The sequence below is a fragment of the Pinus tabuliformis genome, chromosome 1_2 (assembly GCF_031772625.1).
Source record: "Pinus tabuliformis cultivar Carrire ecotype Pingquan chromosome 1_2, CPIR1, whole genome shotgun sequence".
Lineage (NCBI taxonomy): Eukaryota > Viridiplantae > Streptophyta > Pinopsida > Pinales > Pinaceae > Pinus > Pinus tabuliformis.
In genome coordinates this window covers 1177114251-1177141709 of record NC_142298.1, presented here as the reverse complement: position 1 = coordinate 1177141709, position 27459 = coordinate 1177114251, and the positions used below count along the sequence as shown (strand labels likewise).

Here is a 27459-nt window from a genome sequence, read left to right as displayed (position 1 = left end):
ACAGGGTATTTCGCGAGGCAAGATAGGCAGGAGGTTTAGCAGTCAAACTGAAATAATATGGAGTGGAGAGACAGTTGAGAAAGCTGAAAAGGGCGTATACATGAATCCTTTTCAAATAGAAGAAAACACAGAAAGTATGAATGCTTTACAAGGTAGAGCGTAAAAATGGATTCTACCTTTCCTACTTAAGAACATTCAAACTGGAAATGGTTTTTTGAATGAAATGTAAAATATAACAAGACACATATGAAACTGAACGAGGAAACATTTGCTAAACTTCATACCACATGAATCTCATGAATCAGAGCCGCATCCTTTTATTAAATTCCTGGCCAAAATGTACAATGAAGCACTGAGTTTTTTTCTCCACACCGTTCCTAGAAATTCCAACCAACCCTTACAAATGATTTTTCAATACAATAAATAGACTTAGAGGTGGGAAAACAAAACGATGGAAATAGGGAGCTGTAACAACTACAATCATGAGGATAGAAGAAGAGTTGTCCATCTGTTCTAAAGACAGAACAACGTTACATTATTCCACTTGAAACTTTTGATGACCAATGAAAAGGCAAAAACTGTAGTTGTAGATCATAACTATAGTCAAAAATAGGTAGTCGAATCCGGTTCCTTTGCCACGGTAGATGTCTTCGTTCTAAACTTAGCTTTCGGTCTTTTCACCTTCCTGTTGTTGTTTTAATCTTTTTTTTTTTTTTAATAAAAAATAGTTTTGAATTTTCTTTTGATGATGGGAAGCAGAGCTCCGCCAATCCCAAACTGACAACCCTTGGACAACTGTAGTTTTCCCATCGACTCCTCCAGCGTTTGTCCGTCATTTATTTAAAAGCAGAATTTTTGGTTCATTTATAACGTAATTTGTATTCCACAGATCTTTTGATGGCGTAACTAGAGGTGATGAACCAACACTTAACTTGTGAAGTGTCGCAATTGTTTCTCTCATAAAACTGGCTTGGAGCAGAAAATTTGAGTCGTTTCGGAAATTTGATGAAAAAAATGGTGAAAAACTGCTTTGGAGGCTCTGTGCGCCGCGCGCGCGCAGTGTGCCACGCCTCCTGGATGCGCCGCGCCAGAGGGGAAAAAACACTGTGGCAGGAGGTCCAATGCGCCACGACCTCCCAATGCGTTGCGCCTTCTCCCAATGCACCACGCCAGTTGCCCATCACCTATCAATGGCTCTACTTCATCCGCTGCTCGTTGCATACAAGAATATCAAGTGGCCTCCACCATTTCGATTTCTTCCTTCACTATAACAAACCAATAAATACACTCACATTTTTATACAATGCGAGTTTGAAAATACCAGCAATGTATCCCTCATGAAATGGAAAACTCAAAACCTGGTTAACGAAACAAAGTCAAAATGTTGCAATGTATACTGATGTACTATAAGACTTGTGGTATAAGAATTCACAGCCTGTTTGATAGCAAGGTCCGGGATGATGGGGAGCCCCTTTTACTCGATATATGGGAGTCTGGAGATGATATTTCAGAGCCTCAATCAAGCATACTCAAACGAAATTGCCTTTCACTACCTAAAAACTGTGGACTAGGAATCCCATCAACAAAAGACCGGAAGAAGGGAGTCACATGTATGGGCGAGCAACACTCAGCAAATGAAGACATGGGGACAAGTCTCTCATCTTCTTGTTCAGTCTGCTCTGATGAAATTACATGTTGAGCTGCAGTTGAGCCACAATATCCATCCTTTCTTCTTACATGGACTTGTTCTTTTTCTTCAATATTGGCAGAGCTAGTCTGAAAAATTCTATTGTTGCAAACAAACACAGGTGCCGCAATTTGAAGTGGGTTGTTTTTGGGCATGTCAATGAAATTCATATAAGAATTTGAGCCAAGACTAAACTCAGAACTTTCCTGACAGGTCTTCTCACATGGTTCACATAGTTTAGGCATGGAAGGCATATGAAGCCTCTTTGAAGGTATACAGGTTGCTTCTGGGCCTTTCTCCTTCTCAGTTAGAAGAGGTGTTGAAGCGTTTGGTCTAAGGTCAACACATGGACTTGATTCCTTCATCTCATCCTTTTTCTCAAGTGACTGTCCTTTCCTTGAATCAGCATTCCATCTAGTTCCTCTGAAGAATTTTCATGGTTTTGATTCAATGTTTCTACTTTACGTTTCTGGACTAGTGTGCTTAAAAGTTCTGCTTGTTGAGTCAAAGCTGAAAGCTTTGGATCATTATTTGAAACAAACGCATTTTGTAGCTTGGAACCTTGGTTGACTGGCCGCTCAATTGCAGCAAAGGGATCGTTTGGGCTTGAATGGCCAAAGGATACCAAGAATCCTTTGTTGGTTATTTGATCATTTGGCAAAACAGCAAGGGCTGTTCTAAACTACATCATGGATTCCAGCTCTCTAACCTCAGTCGTCAATTAATGGCTCCATCCCCTGGAAATACTCTTGAGGTATTACTGGTCCTAAATTTCTTAGGGCATACTGTAGAGTCCACTATTTTAAGCATGCTTTCATTTTGAACCACAATCCTTTGGTTTTTTTCATTAACATGGATCTGTTCATCATTTTCCTTAGATAATGCTTCCTTTTTAGCTTGCTTTTTACACAACGCATTAAAACGGTTCTTGATAGCATTGTCAGTCCTGCCCTGAACTACTTTTGCGATATTTGTCCAGCGGTTGCCAAATTTTTTATGTGCCTTGAACAAGATTAAATCCTCTTCCTACGACCAACTCCCCTTTTTATAAGTTGTACTCAAGTATGTGTTCCATCTTCTCCTGCATTTTCTGCTTGTTTTTCTTTCAATTGAGATGCAATGTTAGCCCACCTGTGGACTCTGTGCGTCACGTCCAATTAACACACAGTCAGCCTTCATTCAATCTCTTAGCTAGAGGAGCCTGTAAAAATATATCAACAAGGACCATTATTATTTTTTTAGCAAACAATGGACTTGGGACTTGATTTGTCATCTCTTCAATCCGAGCAACATTTGACTCAGAAACTAGAATCTTCGCTTTGATGTAAGAATTCTTGTGAACAGAATACGAAAAGTCATAGCTTTCAGAGAGTAGCATTTCCTTGGCAACGAGAGTATCATCAGCAGGTTTCTGAAACTGTGAATTAGATGCACATTGTCTAGTACCATGAAAACATGAAATTTATGTAGTCCGTGTACCCCTAGCAGTGCTACATCTTTCTTGTTTATCTCTTGAAGTACTATAGCTGTCCACTGTAGCACAACCATCACTAAAATGGGCCTCACCTCCTAGAAGATAAAGTATCACTTTTCTAAGAAGATTAGGCCATATTGAAGAAAGTTTCCCATCTTTTGGTTTAAGCATAGGATATACCTCCAACACCCTGCGTTGCACTGGGTGAACCCATCCATATTATATGGTAGTGCTATCAACTACGCTTTTCGGATATCTAGCCATCAAGTCCACAAGCTCTAACCCACGGAGATACAGGGTACTGTCAAACATCTCATGTCCTTGAACATATATTTCACCCAGGCTTACGCAAAGGTTCCTGCTTGGCCTTAGTTGCGACTGTGCTGTGATAGTTAGCAGCCTTTCACAAGGCAGTTTCATAAACTAGGAATGCTGATTTAAAATAACTCATGGGCAGTGTCCCCTCTCACCTGCTCAAGTCAACTTCAACTGATCTTCTTGGATGCAAATGAATGTAAAAACAATGGAATTGCCTTATAAAACTGAGAACTTGATTTTTGCTTCATACAAACCCATTTTTGTAATTTTTTGGCTTCGGCTCCTTTCACATTTTAAAACAAACTTTGTTTCTTTTGAATTTGAATGATGGTTCCTCTGTTGATTTTTTGCAGGGATAGGAGCTAATTAATCTTGGCAAGGTGACCAGGGCTGCCTGAAGAACTGTAGAACTTGAAAAACCTTAACCATCATGTATTAAACAAATTTCATGATTTCTTCTTCAAAACAGAGTTTTGAAGAAGAAATATCCTTCAGTCTTATTAATGATGAAAATCTTGAACTGAAAACTTATTGAAAACCTCCTCATGGCCTACGGCATTATTTAACAATTCTGAAGACCAAACCCTAGACTTAGAAACTAAAATGAATCTTTTCCGTCCAAAATAGCATCTATGACTGTAAATGACGTGAAATGAACTTTGATGCATTTTGACCAACCCGACAGGTACAAACATGAGGGAAACAAGTGAAGAGACCCTTCCATCAGATAATGGCATGCCCCTAGTGGAATGCAATTGAGTGAAGCGAGCGAGACACCTAAAAATGAAATGAAAAAAGTGTTTTGATCTCTGACATAGGGCTACAAAGACCGAGTCTAACAGGAACCTAAGAAGATATAGTTTGAGCTAAAGGAGAAAGAATCAGACTCTACAATAGAGGAGGAATCAGAAGATGAAGAGCCACAAACTCCGGGTGTGAGAAGAATAGTTCGAGAAAGAAGACAGCCAAAATGGTATAGTCCATCTACTTTCTGTTCAAAATTTTCTTTATCTATTACTGATGATGATCCCAGAACTGTGAAGGAAGCAGTAGATTCAGAGGATGGAAAACTTTGGAAAGAGGACATGGTTGATGAAATGGCATCTTTGCAGAAAATGAGGCTTGGGATCTGGTGGAGTTGCCAGCTGGAAGGAATCCCATTGGCAGCAAATGGGTGTTCAAGAAGAAGACAAATGCAGAAGGAAAGGTGGAGAAATACAAAGCTCGGTTGGTAGCACAAAGTTATTCCCAAGTATCGGGAATTGATTTTGGTGATATTTTTTCTCTTGTTGTCAAGGTAACTTCTATTAGATTACTTTTATCTGTTGTTGTTGCTTTTGATTTTGAGGTAGAATAGATGGATGTGAAGATAGCATTTCTTCACGGGGATCTGGAATGTTGGAAATAATACTGAGAGGGGGGGTGAATCAGTATTATCTAATTCTTTTAATAAATCTTCATTATTTGTTCTTTGAATTATTTTTGCATGTCAGTACCATAAAATAATGAGCATGAACAAAGAAAACAGATAGTCACACCAAAGAACACAAGATGTAAGGTGGAAACCCAATGTGGGTGAAAACCACCTACTGCAATATGTCTCTATCTTCTTTCAAATTAGAAACTCCTTTTACAATGGTTTTGTACTGGTGCAGTCCTTTACCAGTACGCAGGCTGCAACCTGCAGAGAGCTACAACTCTCTCTCGTTTTCCAGTCTCTCCTGGAAGGGAGCTACAACCCCCTACTTCTTTACAAGGACCACTTTTCATAAATTTTCAAACTGGATCCATAAGCATCAAATGATCATCAAGTATAAGAGAATCACCCAATCAACTGTAGTAACCAGATCAACAATAGTAGGAACAAACCCAGAACACAGCAATGATAAACAAACATTTTAAGAGAAGTAAGCAGCTTCACCCATGTACTACCTGCTTACAGTAAGCACCCTGCTCAACTGCTCGCCTGCTTACGTACGCACCCTGCTCAACTGCTCGCCTGCTTATGTACGCACCCTGCTCAATTGCTCGCCTGATTACGTACGCACTGTAGTCAACTGCTCACCTGCGTACCTCGCTCTGAGTCTATTGAACTGCCTGCGGACCTCCGCACCTGCAACCCTTCTGTGCCTGCGTCCCGGCGCACCTGAAACGCTTCGTTCCTGCGTATGTACGCACTTTTCTTTCACTGTACCTGCGTACCTTTGGGCATAGATGATTTCAAGACTTCAGAAATAACCCAGACAGTCAGATCTACAGATCTGAACATGCGCCAAAGAGATCTCAATCCATCAGTAGATTCGCCTTATTTAGATCTAGACATACTCCCAAGAGATCATAATATTTCAGATCTAGCCCTCATAAGATATTCAATCCAAAACATGCTCAAGCCAAATGATCTCCTTTGCTTTATATAGGAAAGCTCTTCCTTAAATCATGGATCAATACCACGGGCCGACACCATAATAACACAATACCGTCGGCTAAATACCAAGAGTAAAACATAAGAAAACCCCACATGTGAATTTCTTTGCCTTGAAATGTGTGCACTGGGGGTACGCACCTCCTGAACGGGATAACTGCGGGTATGTACGCACTTTATGTAACACTGACCTGCGTGTACGCACCTTATGTAAGGTGTACCTGCGTACCCCTTATTTTCTTCAATATTTGATAGCTGATCATCAATCTCTGCTGTTGACTTGAAGTACTGTGATCTATCACCTGAATGGGTTGCCATCAAGGACAACACTTTAGCCATAATGCCAACAATCTCCCCCTTTGGACTTGATGGCAACCTCAAAACTTCAGCTTCATTCTCCCCCTTTGACATCAAGGGCAAAGGGTTATGCTCCCCCTAAGAACATGCTCCCCCTGAATATGAACCAGATCTGCAACGAAGAACCATAATCCACCATGAAAGAGATAGAGACATATTGCAGCTACTTCCAAGATCTCCTTCTGCACATCCTCCATAATGCCAACAATGCATTATATGCTCCCCCTGAACCTGTACCATCAATGAGAAGAGGTTCAGCAATAAGATGATGCATCAACAACCCCCAGCTTTTGCCTGAGGTATTCAAAAGTGTCCCTGGGCAATGGTTTGGTGAGAATATCAGCAACTTGTTCCTTAGAAGGAACATACTCCAACTTGACCTTCTGTTCAAGCACTTGTTCCCGGAGAAAATGATACTTGATTGGTATGTGCTTGGTTTTTGAATGCATAACCGGATTCTTTGAGATGCTGATTGCACTTGTGTTATCACATAAGATGGGGATAGGTGGTGTACAAGTGATTTGAAAATCCTGCAAAGTCTGCATCATCCAAAGGAGTTGGGTGCAACAAGATGCAGCAGCAACATAATCCGCTTCAGCTGTAGACAAGGCAATCGAACTTTGTTTCTTGCTGAACCAAGATATCAGTCTGGAACCCATAAAGAACGCACCACCACTTGTGCTTTTCCTGTCATCCACGTTTCCGGCCCAATCTGCATCTGTATAAGCATGAAGTGTAAGATCTGTATCTCTAGGATACCATAAGCCATAATTTTGAGTCCTTGAAGATATTTGAAAATTCTCTTCACTGCCTGAAGATGAGTCTCCTTCGGATTTGCCTGAAATCTTCCAACTATTCCAACTGCATGCATGATGTCCGGTCGGGTACCTGTCAAATAAAGTAAACTTCCAATCATAGATCTGTAGGTTGGTTGATGTACTGCTGCAGATTCATCATTTGCACTGAGGCTACATCCTGTGACCATGGGTGTACATACTGGTTTTGCATCTTCCATACCATATTTCTTCAAAATCTGTTTGAGATACTTGGTTTGAGATAAAAAGATTCCTCCTTCTTTTTGTTGGATTTGCAAACCAAGGAAATATGTCAGTTCTCCTAGCAAGGACATTTCAAATTCTTTCTGCATGACCAAGGCAAAGCTTTGACTCATAGCTTCTTCATTGCTCCCAAAAATAATGTCATCTACATACACAACAAGTATTAGCAATTTGTCATTTTCAACTTTTATATAAAGATTGCTATCTGCTGATCCTTTTGAAAAGCCTTGTTGATGAAGATATTTGTCCAAATGGTAGTACCAAGCCCTTGGAGCTTGTTTGAGACCATAGAGAGCCTTTTTCAATCTGCATACAAGATTTGGATTATTTCCAAGAATGAACCCATCTGGCTGTTCAATGTACACTTCTTCTTCCAAGTCTCCATTCAGAAAGGCTGATTTCACGTCCATTTGAAATACTTTGAAGTTTTGAAAACTTGAGAGAGCAAGGAACATTCGGATGGCCTCAAGTCTTGCAACAGGAGCAAAGGTTTCTTCAAAGTCTATTCCTTCTTGCTGCGCATACCCTTTACAAACAAGTCTGGCTTTGTTTCTAATTACTTCTCCATTTTCATTCAATTTATTTTTGAAGACCCATTTTGTTCCGATAACATTCTTATCTTTTGGTCTAGGAACTAGCTCCCAAGTGTTGTTCTTTTCGATCTGCTCAAGTTCTTCATCCATTGCCTTCACCCAACATTCATCTTTGCATGCCTCTTTCACATTTTGTGGTTCAGTAGAGGAGAGTAATGCCAAATAGCTTGAAGCTTCTGCAACTGTTCTTCTTGTTTGTACACCTGCTTCTTTCTGCCCCATAATCTGAGATTCTGGATGATTCTTCTGAACATATCTGGATGGAGTCTTTTCTTCTATTCTTATTTGCTCCTCTGGTTCTTCTTGAGGTTCTTCTTCTTCATCATTCTGTCATTGGGGGTAGCCTTCATCTTCTTCGATGTCTTCATGATGTACTTGCCTAGGAATGTATCCCTTCTCATCAACCACTACATCAATGCTGTCAACAATTCTGCCAAGTCTTTTATTGTAGCATTTGTATGCTTTGCTATGTGGAGAGTAACCAAGAAGAATGCCTTCATCTGCTCTAGGTTCAAGTTTGCCAAGCTGCTCATCAGTATTCTTGATATAGCATTTGCTCCCAAAGATTTTGAAGTGCTTTACCGAAGGAGTCCTACCACTCCAGAGCTCATGAGGAGTTTGAGTGCTGTTCACCCGGACATTTGTTTTTTTTAGAATAACAACTGCAGCATGTGCAGCTTCACCCCAGAAAGTTGCGGGAGTTCCTTACTCATCAAGCATAGCACGAGCCATTTGTTGGACTGTTCTGTTCATTCTTTCCACAACTCCATTTTGCTGAGGAGTTCTTGCTGTAGAGAATTCTCTTCTTATCCCATGTTCTTCACAGAAATCGAAAAATTCATTTGAAGTAAATTCCCCACCTCTGTCGGATCTGAGGCACTTAATTTTGTGACCTGATTCATTTTCAACCAAGGCTTTGAAGGATTTGAATTTTTCGAATGCTTCATCTTTGTGCTTCATAAGTCCTAACCAGACAAACCTGGAGAAATCGTCAATGAATAATATCAAGTATTCTTCTCCTCGAGGTGTTCTTTTCCTGAAAGGACCGCATGTATCTGTATGTACTAGCTCAAGAGGCATGCTAGCTGATCCTTCTTTCTCTGGAAAGTTAGTTCTGGTTTGTTTTCCAAATTGACATGATTTGCATATGGTGTTGTCAGGAATTTTGATATCTGGAAGATCGCGAACTGCCTGATATTTTCATGCTTTCCTTATTTGTGAAAAGCTTAGATGTCCCAACCTCCGATGCCATAACCAGTGCTCATCATCCTTGCTCAGATAGCATTGTTGTTGTCCCTCTTCAAATATGTACAGATTATTTGGAGTTCTTTTGCCTTTGATCACTGTTTTACCTGTATCAAGATCACGAACAAGACATCCATTTGATCTGAATATAACCTCGGTTCTTTGATCACACATCTGGCTGACACTTAGAAGATTATGCTTCAATCCATCAACATACAAAACATTTCCAGCCTTGACCTTTTCTTTTAACTGAGCAATGCCTTTTCCTTTTATAGTTGCAGGAGTATCATTTCCAAAAGAGACTCTCTTTCCTTTTTCTAGAACAGAATATGACTCAAGTTTTTCTTTATCACCTGTCATATGCTTCGAACATCCACTGTCAATGTACCATAGATTTTCCTGTCCCTCTGCATAAAATTCTATCCCACATCTTTCTGTTTGTGGTTCCTTTATTCTCCATGTTTTGGTGCTTGAGGCTTGTTCCTTTTTCTGCTGAAACCTGCTCCTGCATTCAGAGTCTTCATGACCAAAGTTATTGCAAATAGAACATTCAACTTCATTTTCAAGAACCGAAAAGTTGTTATAGGTCCTTTTTGTAATCCCGGTCATACTTCTTTGTTTTTGAGCTTCCCTAGTCATGATCGTTTTATATGCAACACATTGAGCTGCTTTGTGACCAAAGTTATGGCAAGAAAAGCATTGTCCATTGAAGAAACTTCTGCGGTTATCGAATCTACCAGCCAATTGATTGTAATTTCTATTGTCATCTATTCTTGAACCAAATTGAGAAGATTTTACCTGTGGCTGGTTGTAGCTTTTGTTCACTCTTAAGATGGATTGCCCCTGATAGTTTTTGTTTGTAATTCGTCCCTGCTTTACCTGATGATCTTCATTGTGCTTTTGCTCATTTCTTCTTGCTGCATCAAGATAACTTTTTGAGGTGGATGCTTGAGAAGTTTCTCCATTATAGCCCAGACCTGTCTTGTTTAGTGGAGACCGCTACACATTGATAATCTCATCCAAAGTTTCAGATCCTTTGACAAACTTGAGATTAATAGCTTTTGTTTTCTCAATCTCTTTTCTAAGACCAACAATTTCACCTTCTAATTTTTCAAGATGTTTTTCCTTTTCATCAATTTGAAATTGTAGAGTATCAATGATCATGTTCTTTTCTTCTATACATCTCTTGAGTCTAGTAATTTCATCATAAAGGTTATCCACATCTATAGCATCCATATAATCATCATCTTCAAATGCCATTAACAACTTATATTCATTACCTTGTTCATCTTCATCACTGTTTGATAGACCATCACTATCTTCATGAGTGTAGTAGCTTTTCTTATTTGCATTCTGTTTCTTGTTCCATCTAGCAGGTTCCTTTCCTTTATCCTTATAAGGACATTTTGCAGCATAATGACCTACTCTTCCACAAGCAAAGCATTTAAAAGGTAACTTACCTCTGAACCTTCCAGAACCCCTTTGAAGATTTCTGACAAAATTTGATTCTTCTTCCTCTTCTTCTGGGACGTGGCTTGCTTCATAATAATCTCCTTTGCCTGATGCCTTGAAAGCAACTTCTCTTCTGTCTGATGGACCTCCCTTTCTCATTTCATAAGCAGTTAGAATTCTATGTAGCTGAGACATAGTAAGAATTCGTAGATTTTCCTTTTCTTCTATTGCAGATACTTTAGATTCAAACTTGGGGGACAATGATCTTAGAACCTTTTCAACCACAATAGCCTCTTTTATTTCTTCACCCAAATTTTTCATACAATTAACAACCTCATCTACCCGAAGAAAATAGTTAGCCACACTTTCATCATTATACATTTTGAGAGTCTCATATTGAATTCTGAGAGTTTGAAGTTTAGCACACTTTACCTGTTCATCTCCTTCATAGCTCGTGACAATTTTGTCCCATATCTCTTTTGCGGATTTATAGTGCATTACCTTCATGAATTCTGATTGATATATACATCCTAATAGAGTACTGACTGCTTTCGCATTTGTTTCATACTTCTTTTTCTCGGTTGCATCTGTAGGAGTAGCTGAAGGAAAAGCGTAGCCTGTCTCTACGATGTCCCAAACTTCTGTACCAAGAGATTGAAGATAGGCAGTAACTCTTACCTTCCAATAATTGAAGTTTGTCCCATCAAAAACCGGTGGCCTGATTGATGCTTCTCTCTCGTAGTTGCTCATGATGAACGATCTACCTTCAAGCGATCAAGCTTCTCTGAAGGACCTGCTCTGATACCAATTGTTGGAAATAATACTGAGAGGGGGGGTGAATCAGTATTATCTAATTCTTTTAATAAATCTTCGTTATTTGTTCTTTGAATTATTTTTGCATGTCAGTACCATAAAATAATGAGCATGAACAAAGAAAACAGATAGTCACACCAAAGAACACAAGATGTAAGGTGGAAACCCAATGTGGTGAAAACCACCTGCTGCAATATGTCTCTATCTTCTATCAAATTAGAAACTCCTTTTACAATGGTTTTGTACTGGTGCAGTCCTTTACCAGTACGCAGGCTGCAACCTGCAGAGAGCTACAACTCTCTCTCGTTTTCCAGTCTCTCCTGGAAGGGAGCTACAACCCCCTACTTCTTTACAAGGACCACTTTTCATAAATTTTCAAACTGGATCCATAAGCATCAAATGATCATCAAGTATAAGAGAATCACCCAATCAACTGTAGTAACCAGATCAACAATAGTAGGACCAAACCCAGAACACAACAATGATAAACAAATATTTTAAGAGAAGTAAGCAGCTTCACCCATGTACTGCCTGCTTACAGTAAGCACCCTGCTCAACTGCTCGCCTGCTTACGTACGCACCCTGCTCAACTGCTCGCCTGCTTATGTACGCACCCTGCTCAACTGCTCGCCTGCTCACCTGCGTACCTCGCTCTGAGTCTATTGAACTGCCTGCGGACCTCCGCACCTGCAACCCTTCTGTGCTTGCATACCGGCGCACCTGAAACGCTTCGTTCCTGCGTATGTACGCACTTTTCTTTCACTGTACCTGCGTACCTTCGGGCATAGATGATTTCAAGACTTCAGAAATAACCCAGACAGTCAGATCTACAGATCTGAACATGCGCCGAAGAGATCTCAATCCATCAATAGATTCACCTTATTTAGATCTAGACATACTCCCAAGAGATCATAATATTTCAGATCTAGCCCTCATAAGATATTCAATCCAAAACATGCTCAAGCCAAATGATCTCCTTTGCTTTATATAGGAAATCTCTTCCTTAAATCATGGATCAATACCACGGGCCGACACCATAATAACACAATACCGTCGGCTAAATACCAAGAGTAAAACATAAGAAAACCCCACATGTGAATTTCTTTGCCTTGAAATGTGTGCACTGGGGGTACGCACCTCCTGAACGGGATAACTGCGGGTATGTACGCACTTTATGTAACACTGACCTGCGTGTACGCACCTTATGTAAGGTGTACCTGCGTACCCCTTATTTTCTTCAATATTTGATAGCTGATCATCAATCTCTGCTGCTGACTTGAAGTACTGTGATCTATCACCTGAATGGGTTGCCATCAAGGACAACACTTTAGCCATAATGCCAAGAAGATATAAAGGACAACAATTTAGCCATCAAGGACAACACTTTAGCCATCAAGGACAACACTTGAGCTAAAGGAGAAAGAATCGGACTCTACAACAGAGGAGGAATCAGAAGATGAAGAGCCACAAACTCCGGGTGTGAGAAGATTAGTTCGAGAAAGAAGACAGCCAAAAAGGTATAGTCCATCTACTTTCTGTTCAAATTTTTCTTTATCTATTACTGATGATGATCCCAGAACTGTGAAGGAAGCAGTAGATTCAGAGGATGGAAAACTCTGGAAAGAGGCCATGGTTGATGAAATGGCATCTTTGCAGAAAATGAGGCTTGGGATCTGGTGGAGTTGCCAGCTGGAAGGAATCCCATTGGCAGCAAATGGGTGTTCAAGAAGAAGACAAATGCAGAAGGAAAGGTGGAGAAATACAAAGCTCGGTTGGTAGCAAAAAGTTATTCCCAAGTACCGGGAATTGATTTTGGTGATATTTTTTCTCTTGTTGTCAAGGTAACTTCTATTAGATTACTTTTATCTGTTGTTGTTGCTTTTGATTTTGAGGTAGAATAGATGGATGTGAAGATAGCATTTCTTCACGGGGATCTGGAAGAGGAGATCTACATGAAGCAACCTGAAGGCTTTGCGGTGAAGGGTAAGAGAGAAATGGTATGCAAGTTAAAGAAGTCTTTGTATGGGTTAAAATAGTCACCAAGGAGGTGGTATCGGAAATTTGATACATTTATGAGGGGACTTGGATTCACCAGAAGCAAAGCAGATCACTGTGTGTATTTTAAATTAATTGGTGACCATGTTATTTATCTAGTCTTATATGTGGATGATATGATGCTGGTTGGAAATGATAAAGAAATTATCCAGGATTTGAAGACCCATTTGTCCTCCAAATTCAACATGAAAGATCTTGGTGCTGCAAACTATATTTTGGGCATGGAAATTAAAAGAGATCGGACAAAGAGGAAGCTCTGGTTAAACTAGAGGAATTATGTCGAGACAATATTGCAGAGGGTTAATATGTAGGATAGTAAACCGGTGAAGGTTCATATTCCTATAGGTGTAAAGTTATATGCTAAATAGTGTCCTATGACACAGGAAGAGGAAGAGGACATGTCCCGTTTTCCATATGCAAGTGCAATCAGTAGCTTGATGTATGCGATGGTCTGTACTAGACCAGACATTGCACATGCAGTGGGAGTATTGAGCAAGTTTATGTCAAAACCAGGGAAGGAGCATTGGACAACAGTGAAGCGGGTTTTCAGGTATTTGCATAGTACTAGTGATTATGGTTTGTGCTACCAAGGAAGACCAGGATTGGACAGAGTGTTGGATATTCATGGCTTTGTTGATGCAGACTGGGTTGGAGATTTGGATCAGAGAATATCTACAAGTGGGTATGTGTTTAACCTATTTGGAGGTGCAGTTAGTTGGATGAGTAAGAAACAATCTGTAGTGGCACTATCAACTACAAAGGTAGAATACATGGCAACCACTCATGCAAGCAAGGAAGTAGTTTGGTTGTAGAGATTGTGTTCAAATATGGGGTTAGTACAGGGAGCTATAAGGATAGACTGTGACAGCCAAAGTGCAATTTTCTTGGCAAAAAACCCTGCATATCATTCAAAGACAAAGCACATTGATGTTCAGTATCACTTTGTGAGGGATATGATAGAAGACAAAAAGGTGTTGCTAGCAAAGGTGGAGACTTTGAAGAATATTGTAGATGCATTGACAAAATCTGTGAGCTCTGAGAAATTCTCTTGGTGTAGAGAAACAATGGACATTGCAGGGCTGGATAAATGACTAAGCTCTCTTGCGGCCCCCTGTGGAAAGAAAACAACAAGTGGGAGAATGTTGGGTTGTGTTATATTCTTTCCACGACTAGCCCACGTAGTTAACTGGGGGGTTAGAAGGGGGGTGGAGCCCCCCCTTCGTTCCGCTGATTACATGGTAGGGGGAGTCATAGGGGGTTTGAGGGGTGCAGGTAAACCCACTCTCTGGGGTTCGGGGAAGCGCCCCGGAAAATTTTGGTTTTGGACCTATGTTAGGTTGGGCGGACCTACCTATGGTTTTGTACATGTTTTTTGCACATGGTTTTGGACGTGATGGTTTTCGGTCCATGGTATTGGATGCTTTGGCATGTATAAATATGTATTGTAACATTGAAAGGAAAATAATGAAAAATCATGCTGGTAGTCTCGGTTTTGGGATCCAGGGGAAAATCTCTGTGTATATGTGTTTTATGTGTTATTCTCTCGCATTGTTTATTTTCTATGTTTTATAATTTGTATGCAGGTAATTTCTGTATGGGATTAAAATCTACAGTTCATCATCCATATCAATGCTTTTGGAGTGGAAAAAGTGGAGGAATAAGCTCACAGACCATTTTTACTGGTGGGACCTAGTTTGGCAAAACAAAGTCTCAAACCTTCCAGGAGCATTTTGAGACATCAAAAAACATGTTTTGGGGGTAAAACTTTGCGCTTTAGCACGACACCATTTCATCCTATTATACACATAAAGATATTTCCAGTGGCATAAGAAGCGTGTCAATCGAAGTCTGTATGCAAAAGTTATGCTACTTAGAAGTTGACCTTCCTGTTTTAATGCCTATAGTTCAGGAGGATCCCGCGTCAACCTCCATTCTTCATGGAAAATGGCCTAGGCATGTATTATGATGTAAAATGATCTAGAAGAGTCTATTTTGTAACTCTAGCTAAGAGTCGATGTAGTCAAAATTAACCACTAGTAGGATATCAGGCTGTGTTATAATCGACCCACTAGGAGGAAGAGGCATTTTCCATTCTTTCGAGAGAATTTTGTTCCATAGCATAGAAAATATAGTCACGAGAGGTAGGAGGTAGAACACACAAAGAGGATATGTACACTGTAGCAGCCCATGGGCCACATACATTACTTCTTTGTAACTACAGGCATATTTCTAGACAGAGAAAGAGAGCAAAGAAGCCTCACCTCCTAGCTGGGTTTTCTCTCAAAAGGGTTCCCTAGAGAGAATATTTTGTGTCTTTTTTGTGTATGTGATCTTGTTTTTTTGTTCTCTACTTTTCTGCATAATTTCCATTCACATGCATGCACTAATTACAATTAAATATATGAATCTAGAATTTTAATAAAATTGTAATAGTGTAAAATCTCATATTTTTAATATAATATTATCATATTTGTTGTGATGAATTTTCCAGTGGAATATGCATCGAATTTATGGATCATTTGGTATCAGAGAAAGTTTCTTTGGGTATTTTGTGGAGATTGCAACGATCTAGATTTGCGGGGTTGAAATTGTAAAACCCTAATCATGGGCAACGAATATGTAAATCAACCTCGTGATCCTGCAGAGGTGAGGTTTACGTGGCTAGAACAACAAGTCATATATATCAACCACAATGTAATAATCCTCATGGAAGCCTTGAATATAAAGTTGGAAATATTTGGAGAAGATGTGGGTTCGAATGTAGAGGACAAATGAGAATGGGGATCAGAAGATTAGGGAGAAATGGAGAACTAGTCGAAGAAAGAACCCAAAAGAGATTAACCCAGTTCAAGTGTCATGAACCAATCACAGTGCTTATTTAAAATGGAAGAAAAATTTGATATAAGGTTGTACCATGGTGAGATTGACACTTTGAAGTTGAACCATTGGTTGTAGAAAATGCAAGTTTATTTCGGTGTCCATGAGATCGAGGAAGGGAAAAAGATCTCATTCGCATGGTTGAAGTTAGTGGGTCGTGCACTGACTTGGTGGGAGAGCCACAAGGAAACCTTGAGGTTGGAGGGAGAACCTCCAGTGACTAAGTGGGAAGATTTCAAAACCCTCATTAAGTCACATTTTTATCCCATTGCCTACATGGAGGACCAGTGGATCCGGTGGAATTACTTTAGGAAAAACTCAGGCCAAAGCATGTAGGAGTACACCATGGCATTCAGGGAGATTTCTATATTGTTGGGTATCTCTCCAAATAACCCTATTGTACTCCTGAATTATTTTGGGGGTATACACTGCCATCTGTGTGAGCATGTGATGTTGTTCAAGCCCAAATCGGTGGACAAGGCTTGTTAATAGGCACAGTACCTGGAGAACATAGACCTGAAGAGAGCGCAATCAAGTGGATCAAAGTAGGAGGAGAAACATGACGCTTCTAAGGAGGGTAAGAAGAAAAAAAAGGGGGAAAATATAAAAAACCCACATCCACAACACACAAGTGAAAATATCCTAACAACCATTGCAATCATTGCAACATTGATGGCCATACAGAGGATAAGTTCTAGAAGTTGCACCCATAGCTAAACGTGAAGAACAAGAAGAAAAATGATAAGAAGAAGAATGTCATGGCCACGGATTTGAAAAACCAAGTTGAAAGCAACTCATACATGGATGAGAAGATCATTTGTACATCAACACAGAAGGAGGTGAATCGGAGTATCCTTCAACAACAGGAAGAGAAAGAAATGACCAAACTCTTCCATATAAAGATACAAGTCAAGAAGATAGAGATTGATGCTCTATTTGACTCAAGACCACAGGTGAATCTCATTATAGTAGAGTCAGTCAAGTTCATGATCATCCAAGCCCATATCCATTGGGATGGGTAAATAAGGATGTAGAGGTAAGGAATCCCTAGATAGGTGTACTATGAAACATAAAAAACAATTGGAGGAGTTGTTACATGCATATAGGGATGTGTTCTGAGAGCCTAAAGGGTTACCACCTAAGAGAGAAGTGGAGCACGAGATCTAGCTATTTATAGACTCTCCACTGCCAAATATTGGGTTGTACATATGGTCTTTTATAGAAGCAAGTGAGGTGAAGAAACAATTGTAGTAGCTGCTGGAACAGGGTGTCATTCAACCGAGTACATCACCATGTGGGTCACCCATAATCATTATGCTGAAGAAGGATGGGACTTGGTGGATGTGTTTAGATTACCGGGCATTGACCAAAATCATGCTCAAGAACATATATCCCCTGCCCAAGATAAATGATTTGCTGGATTAGTTGCAAGAAAAACAATACTTCACCAAGCTGGAATTGAAGTCTAGATATCACCAAGTTCAAGTTAAAGAAGAATATAACCGAAAAACCACCTTCAAAACCAGACAAGGTTTGTATGAGTTGTTAGTCATGCCATTTGGCCTATGTAATGCACCAACTACATTTATAAGATTAGTGAAAGATGTATTCTGCCCTTTTATAGATTCATTTGTTATTGTCTATTTGGATGATATACTAGTATATAGTGCTACATAGGAGGAACATATTTCACATTTGATGTAGGTGCTGGAAACATTGAAGAAGCACCAACTACTAGAAAATCTCAAGAAGTGTGAATTTGCACAACAATATTTGGTGTACCTAGGGTATGTGATAAGTGGAGGAGAGCTGAATATATATCCTTCCAGGATGGAGGTCATCATGAAATGGCTGGTGCCTACTAATGTTTTTGAGGTCAGGAGTTTCATTGGGGAAACATAGTACCTAAGGAAATTCATAGCCTCATTTTCAGTGGTAGAAGCACCACTCCATGCCATACCAACAAGTGGCAAGAGTTTCTAGTGGGGAAAAGGTCAGTAGAGGGCTTTCGAGGAGCAAAAGAAGAAGATTAATCAAGCACCAGTTCTGGAAATATCAAACTTGCAATGACCTTTTGAAGTGGAGACAAATGTGAGGGGGTATGCTATGGGAGTTGTCTTGATGTAGGGAGGAAGGCCTGTATGCTACCATTATGAAGTATTTCATGTGGAAGTCCTTAACTACCCTACGTAAGACAAGGAGCTTTATGCCATGGTGCAAGCTGTGAAGAAGTGGAATAATTATCTGATGGGAAAGGAGACATTAATCCACCCAGATCACCAACCATTACAGTACTTGCAGGCCAAGAGTAAGCTACAATAGACCAGGAATTACAAGTGGATGGGATTTTTACAACATTTTCATTTGGTGATCAAGTATAAGAAGGGAAGCATAAAAAATTTGGGCAACATGATTAAAAGGCCACCCCATGTCACCCACATCAAAGATTAAAACTTTGGGGAATCTTATGCACATGGATCCATTCACCCATGATGCATACAAGGAATCATATTCATAGGATGAGAACTTCAAGGAGGTGTATCATTAGTTGTAGAGTCAGAGTCCTATGCATGATGGCGAAAACACAATTGACTACCATCTCTAGGATGGGTTACTCTATAGGGTTGATAACCTATGTGATCCCAAAGGTTAGTGATTGCATCTGATTAGAGAGGCTCACACCTCCAATATTGCAAGGCACTTCAGTGTAGGGAAGACCATGGCTAACTTGCAAATCTATGTGTATTGTCCCAATATGCAAGAGCAGGTAGCTAGGCTCATAAGATGATGCATGATTTGTTGTACCAGCAAGCTTAGCAACATAAAACATGGTCTATATAATCCCTTACATGTACTTACTCGTCCTTGTGAAATCATTTCCATGGAATTTGTGGGAGGTTTGCTGACAACCAAGAAAGGGCATGACTACATGTTCATGGTAGTTGGTAGGTTCAACAAGATGTGTGTTTTGATGCCCTATGGAAAGACCATTAGCGGGAAAGAAGCAACAAAATTGTTCTTTGGATAGGTCTGGGTGCACTTTGGGATACCAAGGAGCATCATTTTAGACATGGATACAAGATTTCTCAGTGTATTCTAAACTACGTTTTGGGAGAAGATGGAGACGAAGTTGAAGAGATCTACAACATTCCATCTAATATAGACAGATGGGAAGACAAAAGTAGTCAACATGACTTTGGTGAAACTCCTAAGGGGATACAACCAGAAGCATTTGAAGACCTGGGATGAAAATATGGTATATATACAACATTCTTACAACAGAGAAGTCCACAGTTCTACAGGAAAGTCTCCATTTGAATCCTTTTTTGGATATTTTCCACTTTCACCATTGGAAATTCCATATTTTAAGCAACGAGGAGTGAGGGAAGATCTTATAGGAGATGCTTTGAGGGTTGAAAAATTTATAGAGAAGATAAGGAAGATCCATCTACAGGTACAAGAAACATTGCAAAATTCGTAGGAGAAGTATAAGGCCAAGCATGATCAACATATAATAGAGAAATGTTGGCATTATGGCTAAAGTGTTGTCCTTGATGGCAACTCTTACAGGTGATGGAGCACTGTACATCAGGTCAGTAGCAGAGATTGATGATTAGCTCACAAATAATGAAGAAAATAAGAGGTACGCAGGTACACCGTACAAAAGGTGCGTACACGTAGGCATGTCTTAGATAAAGTGTGTACATACACGCAAGTATCCCGTGTAAAAGATGCGGACCCTAGTGCACACACTTTCATGCAGAGAAAAGCACACGTGGGGTTTCTTATGTTTAACTCTTGGTATTTAGCCGACGGTATTGTGTTATTATGGCTTTGGCCCGTGGTATTGTGAAAGGCCTAAGGCTATAAAAGAGGAAGGAGATCATTTGGCTTGAGTATGCTTGGGTTGAATATCTTATGGGAGTTTGATCTGAAATACTATGATCTCTTGATGAGTAATGTAAGGCGAATCTACTTATGGGTTGATATCTCCTCGGCGCAAGTTCATATCTGTAGATCTGACAGTCTGGGTTATTCCTGAGGTCTTGAAATTATCTATACCCGCAGGTACGCAAGTACAGTGAAAGAAAAGTGCGGAGATACGCAGGCGCAGAAGCGCTGCAGATGCGGAGGTGCGCAGGCAGTTCGTTGGACACAGAGCGCAGGTACGCAGGAAGTCAGTAAGGCACAGTGCGTGGGTACGCAGGAATTCAGTTGGGAACAGTGCGTACTTCTACGCAGGCATTATATGGGTGAAGCTGCGTACTTCTCATAAAGTCTATTTAGCTGCCCCTGTTTATTGTTGTGTTCTGGGTTTTGATGTGATGTCTGGTTTCTGGTATTATGTTCTGATAACAGCAGTCTGAGAAGTGATTGATTAAATGATTATACATTGATGGATGAATGGATCAGGTTCTTAATGGCTCATCTTTATGTGATCTGATTGACTAGATCTGATTGATGACTCACTTGTATATGTATTGATCTGGTGATTGGGTGATTCAGAAGGTTGTTTGATTATGAGCTTCAATGTTGTTGTTGGGTCCAGTATGAAAATTGGATGAAATGTGGCCTTTCAGATTATGTGTTGTGCTTCAGTGTATCCAGTCTGAAAATTGATGAAACATGGTACCTGGAGGAGAGAAAATTGTAGGCCGGCGCCTACGTACTAGTATCTAAGCTAGTACAAGAGCTAAAGGAAATGTTTGGAGCATTGTCGCAAGTAGCAGCGTGCGTACTAGTAAATGGATCGGCTAGTACAAGAGCAAAGGGGGTTGTAGCTCCCGTACTGGTATAAGACTGCACTAGTACAAATATTGTAAAAGGATTTTCTTATTAAGAAGAAGATTGAGATGACTTGCAGCAGGTGGTTTTCTCCCACATTGGGTTTCCACCTTATATCATGGTGTTCATGTGTGTGCCTTATGTGTGATGATCTATTCTATGTTACTGCATCTGTTAACTGATAATATGGTTGATAATGTTCTAATGCACTCATTGAAGATCAATTAACTTAATCATAAGAAGTTGTGGAAGTAGCATATATGAATATGATTATGGAAATGAAAAAGTTTTATTAATGTGATAATACTGATTCACCCCCCCCCCCTCTCAGTATTATTTCCAACAAGAAATCATTCAAGGTGGGAGACAAATTATGGTTACAGTTGAACAAGGAGAGGTTGTAGGGGCCTGGTAAGAAAATCAAGGTTCTAAGGTATGGTCCCTTTGAGATACTGGAAAAGGTGAGCGATAATTCCTATTGACTCAGTTTACCACCATATATGCACATTTAGTAAATTGTGAATGTAGATAATTTGAAACTCTATGAGCCTTCCATGCTAGATCAGGAAGAGAAACAAGTCCTACCTTTTTTGGAGGTTTTAGCACCTAATTCTGAGGCAAAGTTGACAAAAGATACAGTTTTGTAGAAGAGGTCCAGAACTACAAGACAAGGGAAGCATGAACTTTGGCAAATTGGGTTGAAGGGAAAACTTCCAGGAAAAGCTAAATGGTACACAAGAGAGAAGGTGGAGGAAACATTTCCTCTCCTCATTCAGTAGAAGTTTTAGGGGACCAAAAGCCTCTGAAAATGGGGAGGTGTGATATGGATTGGATCATTATATTTTTTTCATCCATCTCAATGCATTTGGAATGGAAGAAGTGGAGGAATCAGCTCAGGGGATCATTTTTACTGACATGACCCAACTTGGAAAAATGGGATATAAAACCTTTCGGGAGCATTTTGAGACATCAAACAATGCATTTTGGGGGTAAAAATTTGTCACTTTAGAGCCAGACCATTTCATGTTATTCTACACACAAATATCTTTCCAACGATGCAAGAGGTGTGTCAATCAAAATACGTAAGAAAAAGTTATTCCACTCAGAAGTTGACCTTCCTGTCTTCACACTTATAGTTTGGGAGGATGTCGTGTCAACCCCCACTATTCATGGAAAAGGTGCTAGCCACATGATTATGATGTAAAAGACTCTAGAAGAGTTTATTTTATAACTCTAGTTAAGAGCTAATGTAGTCAAAATTAACCACTAGTAGGCTATTAATTTGTGTTATAACCGGGCCACTAGGAGGAAGAAGAATTTTCCATTCTTTCAAGAGAATTTTGTTCCATAGCTGAGAAAAAATAGCTAGAAGAGATAGGAGGTAGAGAACACAGATAGGATCTGTGCACTGTAGCAGCCCACGGGCCACATGAATTACTTCTTTGTACCTGCATCCATATTTCTAGACAGAGAAGGAGAATGAAGCAACCCAACCTTCTAGGTGGGTTTTCTCCCGAAAGGGTTTCCCAGAGAGCATGTTTTGTGTCTTTTGTGTGTGTGCGAGATTATTTTGTTGTTCTCTAGTTTTCTACATAATTTCCATTCACATACATGCACTAATTATAATTAATTGTACAAATATATAATTTTAATGAAACTTAAATAATGTAGAGTCTCATATTTTTAATATAATATTATCAAATCTATTGTGATAGACTGTCCAGTGGAATATCCACGATAGTTTATAGATCACTATTAAAATATAAAATGACATAATACTATAGAACAAAAAACTAGCTAAAATGGTGGTAGCTATTTAAGAACAAAGAGATATGTTGGCTACATGAATTTATGAAACACTATTACAAGAGTAAAAAACAATGGTCTTTCAACATAAATAAAGAACCATATAGGTCCAAAACCCTAAACTTAGAAGATGAAGCACTAAAAGATTTGTGGGTCCCAAAGTGGTCAATTGATACATCAACTTCTCGAGGCACAAATTTTGCAAACAATATTTATTTGAGGCTTATAGAATATCATTAGAAAGAACTATCTAAGGATTAAAAAAATTCATCCAAGGCCACAACATGTAATGGAAGCCTCCAACCTCCAGAATTACCAACAAATCATTATTTAGGACCTAAAAATGACCCTGAAAGTTTGGGGCTCGAAAATCCATTAAAACCATGAAGAAAAAGTAGAAAATAATTGAGGTAATGGAAGAGGTAGGTGTTCATCTATATTAACCTAAATAAGTGTTCTCCCCTTAGGAAGCTCTCTTATCAAATGGGGAAATTTCTACTAAATTTGGCTCTTCCTGGGTCACTTGATCGTAAAGAAGTTTCCTTGCTTTGACAACTTGATAGAGTTGTATGTTTTGCTGGCGAGTATTCTTTGTATTGGTGTCCATGATCTAATCCATTTTATCCTATTCAATGTATTCATGATTGAGTTATGTGGAGGGACAATTGTGTTATAGCTTATAAAGCTACCCCCCCAGGGTCCAATAGAAGTGAACAACACCTGCCAGGTTAGTGTTGTTATAGGGAAAAGTGTCTATATAGAACTGCTCTATCCCACTAAGGTGTGGTAGCTGCCTTAGAAACAAACAAAGTAAAGTCTACTTTCGTTTCCTTTTATGAAGAATAGATGAGAGAAGAATAAGGATGACCAACCTCTGTCTTGCGCTAGACTCCTTGTTTAGTTCCTCTCTCTTATGATAGTCTTTTGTCACTTGCCTTCTTGCACGACCAGCTTCACAGAGTACCTGCAGGCTCAAAGCAACATAAAACTATACCAGAGCATAAATCTATTATCATAAAAAATCTAGGGTCAGATGTAAATTGACCATACAAATGCACAAAACATAGATTACACAAGAGTATGGAAGGAAACTAGAATAGCTTTATTGATAATCAAAGTAGAGTCAAGAGAGTTACAACCAGCTGTTCCGACCCAGCATCATCCTCTTAACAAGAAAAGCCCTCTTTTCACCTCATACAAAGCTTAGATCACCCAACATACATTGTTGTTACCTCAAGAAACCAACAACAATTCCTTACAAGATGCAAAATTCCAGCCCCTGGACCTTTGGGATGAGGGATCCATATATAGATATCTGTAATGGAGATGAGTCAGCTTGTGATTTGACTAGTGTCCTCCCACTGATAGTTCTTGCTTCCACTTGGAGATTGAGGATCTCTTACTCATCCTTGGTCGAATTCAGAGAGGCAAGTGTCACAGGAGAAACTTCTGGAAGATTCCATGCCTTTCCACCTTGCAGAATGACACTGCCATTTCTCTCTTCTCACTCATCACACCCCATAGAAGGGCTTTTTGAAATGCAACGCACCTACCCAATGTACTCAGGTGAGATGTAGTGCACCCTGGCCATGGAGCAAGTGCAATGATCCTGTTTTGACCAGTTATGAGCAATTTTTCATGGAGAACTTCTGGGAGAAGCTGTAATCAGTTGACCTTGTTCCTTTAGGGGTTGGAACGACACTTTTAGGGACTTAGGAGCCCTTGGTTTATGGATATTTCATGCTTGGGGTTGTAGGGCCCAAAAATATCTATAACAGTTGCCCCCTAAAGCATGAGGTCATTAATCTCTTTTGATGTCAGGTGAAATGCTTTATAATGAGGATCTGGAGTTCTTTCAAGCCGAGAGGAGACCTGTAATAAAATACAGCACAATACATTATCTTCATAACATTTTCATGATCTAGCTGAGGCGGGAATTCCCATGCTCAGCTTTATAAATTCATTTTCATGTACATAGGACAGACAATCGTCTGAGTATAGACTGATGATTCTGGAAGAGCCATCATCCCTCTGATTGGATGATTATCTGTGCCGTAATGCTATACATTTGATGTCTTTATTCTCCTGAATATATATTGCAGCCCGGATGGATGAAACTAGATCCGGGGTCTTCAATATTGTTCGATCTTCACTCAAAGTACAAGTCGATCCATGTGAAAGATGTTTTTGGAGTCGAACACGGAAAGACATCGCCTGATTACCGGCCAATAATGTAAGCTGTTAACAGGCATGAGAGGAATCATCGATAATGATAATGACCCTCAAGGTACTGCAGTACAATTCACATGGCGTGAATAAAGGACTTGGCGTCCAACACCACGTAAAATCTCTCGGTCGAAGGCCATTGATGTAAACCTTTCGCCGGAAGTGAGAAACTTGCCATTAAGGCATGCAAGCTTCAAAGTACTGAAGGGGTGTTCCTAGATCGACTTCTTGGATAATGAGCTAATGTCGACAAGAAGCGATCCATCATAGGAGGGCCTTAATGAATCCCACATCAATGACGCGGAACGGAGCAAATGATTTATTTGGAGGTGAAAACTGTCTGATGATATAAGGTTCAGGATGGTGGTCATGAAAGAATGGAGTATAGATGTATTGTGGTGGGTGAGACCCGGGTGAATTCTCTGAATGACTTCTCTTGAACATATCGGAGACACTGACATGATGGATTGGTAGCATTAACGCCAAATGTGGATGGTGTGATATGACCATGGTGATGTGACCGGTGAATGAAACAACCCAACCTGACATGGATGCGGAGTGAAAGTGTCATGTTCAAGAGCGACTTGCTACCAACAAAGTTTCTTCAAGTTTTCTTCCCAATTTTTCCCCAGTCATTGCTGACCAGTACCTCTTCATTTTTATCAAGCTTGAGGAGGATAACATATGCTTGTTCTATAATTTTCCCTTCAGGCAAACCCATTGCTATGTTTTATCGAGCCTAGCGATAGTGAAACTCGTTCTTGTCTGCCACGGACAAGTTTGTCGCTATTAAATCTTTTAACGAGTTTAACGACAAAGATAACTCGGTCCTTTTCAATTTTAGAGAGTCTGAAAGGGGACGTAAAGACAACTCCAACATTCATTTTTCGTCATCTAATCCCTTAAGTCCAAAAAAGTATAAAACAATACAGAAGGGATGAATTTTCAATACTTTTAACGAGCCGAACAAAACAAGCGCTCGATCTTTTTGTGTAATGATCCCTCAAGTCCAAAAAGATTAAAATCTAAAGGAGGGATAGCACTTCCGGTCCTTTTAACGAGCAGGAGAGGCGAATGGCTCGGCAATCTTTTCATATTTTACGAGTCGATTTTGAAAAGAGCTTAAAGACGACTCGTCTTTTGAGGAACGAGTGATAAAATTGGGTAGCAACTGATTCCAGGTAAGGCTTGAAATTTTCCAATCACGGCAGTGTTACAAGGATGGCTAACATGATCACTCTTCGCAGCTGCTCCTCAAAATGGGTAAACAATCAAATGGAGGTGAACGTTCAACCAATGCAAAAGTGGAGGTGATGGTGCAAACACGCCCAAGGCTTTAAAGGCTGAAATCTTACATTCACGATGGTTATTTACCGGAAATTGGTTCATTTTTTATTGAGCTTAAACTCTGGAGGAACATGTGCTCATTGCTTATATTTATCTTTTAACGAGCATGAAGTCCGCATTAAAACTGCTCGATGCATCCAGTCGTATAGTAGAAATGTCTCATATAAAAATGGCAATTTTTCTAATCTTTGCCCCACATCCTTTCTTTATGCAAGTTAGGAAACGACCAATCCTACGAGTTTAAAGGGTTAGCCTATGAGTTTAAAGGGTTGGAGGACCTACAAATTTAAAAAATAAATGGTCGATCTTCGCTTGCATGCCAAAAGGTTTGCATGCCCCTAGGTATAAAATAGAGTTTCGAGGTCACCCCTCAATTTATAGATAAAACATTCTTGTTTTACCAGGAGAGGTCTACCTCTTACAGGCTACCGAAATAGACAAAGGTGAGCGGCGATGCTTGCCAACCCACATAAATTTGACAAGAGAATCTTATTCCAGTCCAACTCCCTCTTCCAATCTCGGACGGGAGTACATAGGTCATATACTTCTAGCGGAAACTTATTCTATACCCGAAGTTTTTTCTGCCGAAGAAGACCAGGGTGCATGCCCCCTGGGTTTCAGTCACGCCCCCGGATTACTCGTGCTCATCGGGCTGACGGAATGGGTGTTGAGACATTCCTTGCGTGAAAAGACCATTTAGGGATGGTGTATGACTATTTGCCATGTGTGAACTGGGAAACGAAAGCTGGTCTACGGTCTTGACCATTCTTCCTTCGTGCGGAAAACACATTACTCTAAAGATTGAGGAGACAATCGCTCCCATGCAATAAATATAGTCTTGCCCAAGGAGTAGATTATAATCTAGGGGACCTTGGACTACCATCACGTTCATTTGAAGGGTTTTCCTTTTCAATGTTATTGGCACATTGGGAAGGATCCCTAAA

At 39.9% G+C, this 27459-nt stretch overlaps 1 pseudogene; it reads right to left on the bottom strand.

The window, feature by feature from the left end:
- Positions 1-1428: 1428 nt before the first annotated feature.
- The window catches only part of LOC149210424 (transcription factor MYB124-like), a 55206-nt pseudogene continuing 29175 nt past the window's right edge, over positions 1429-27459 (bottom strand).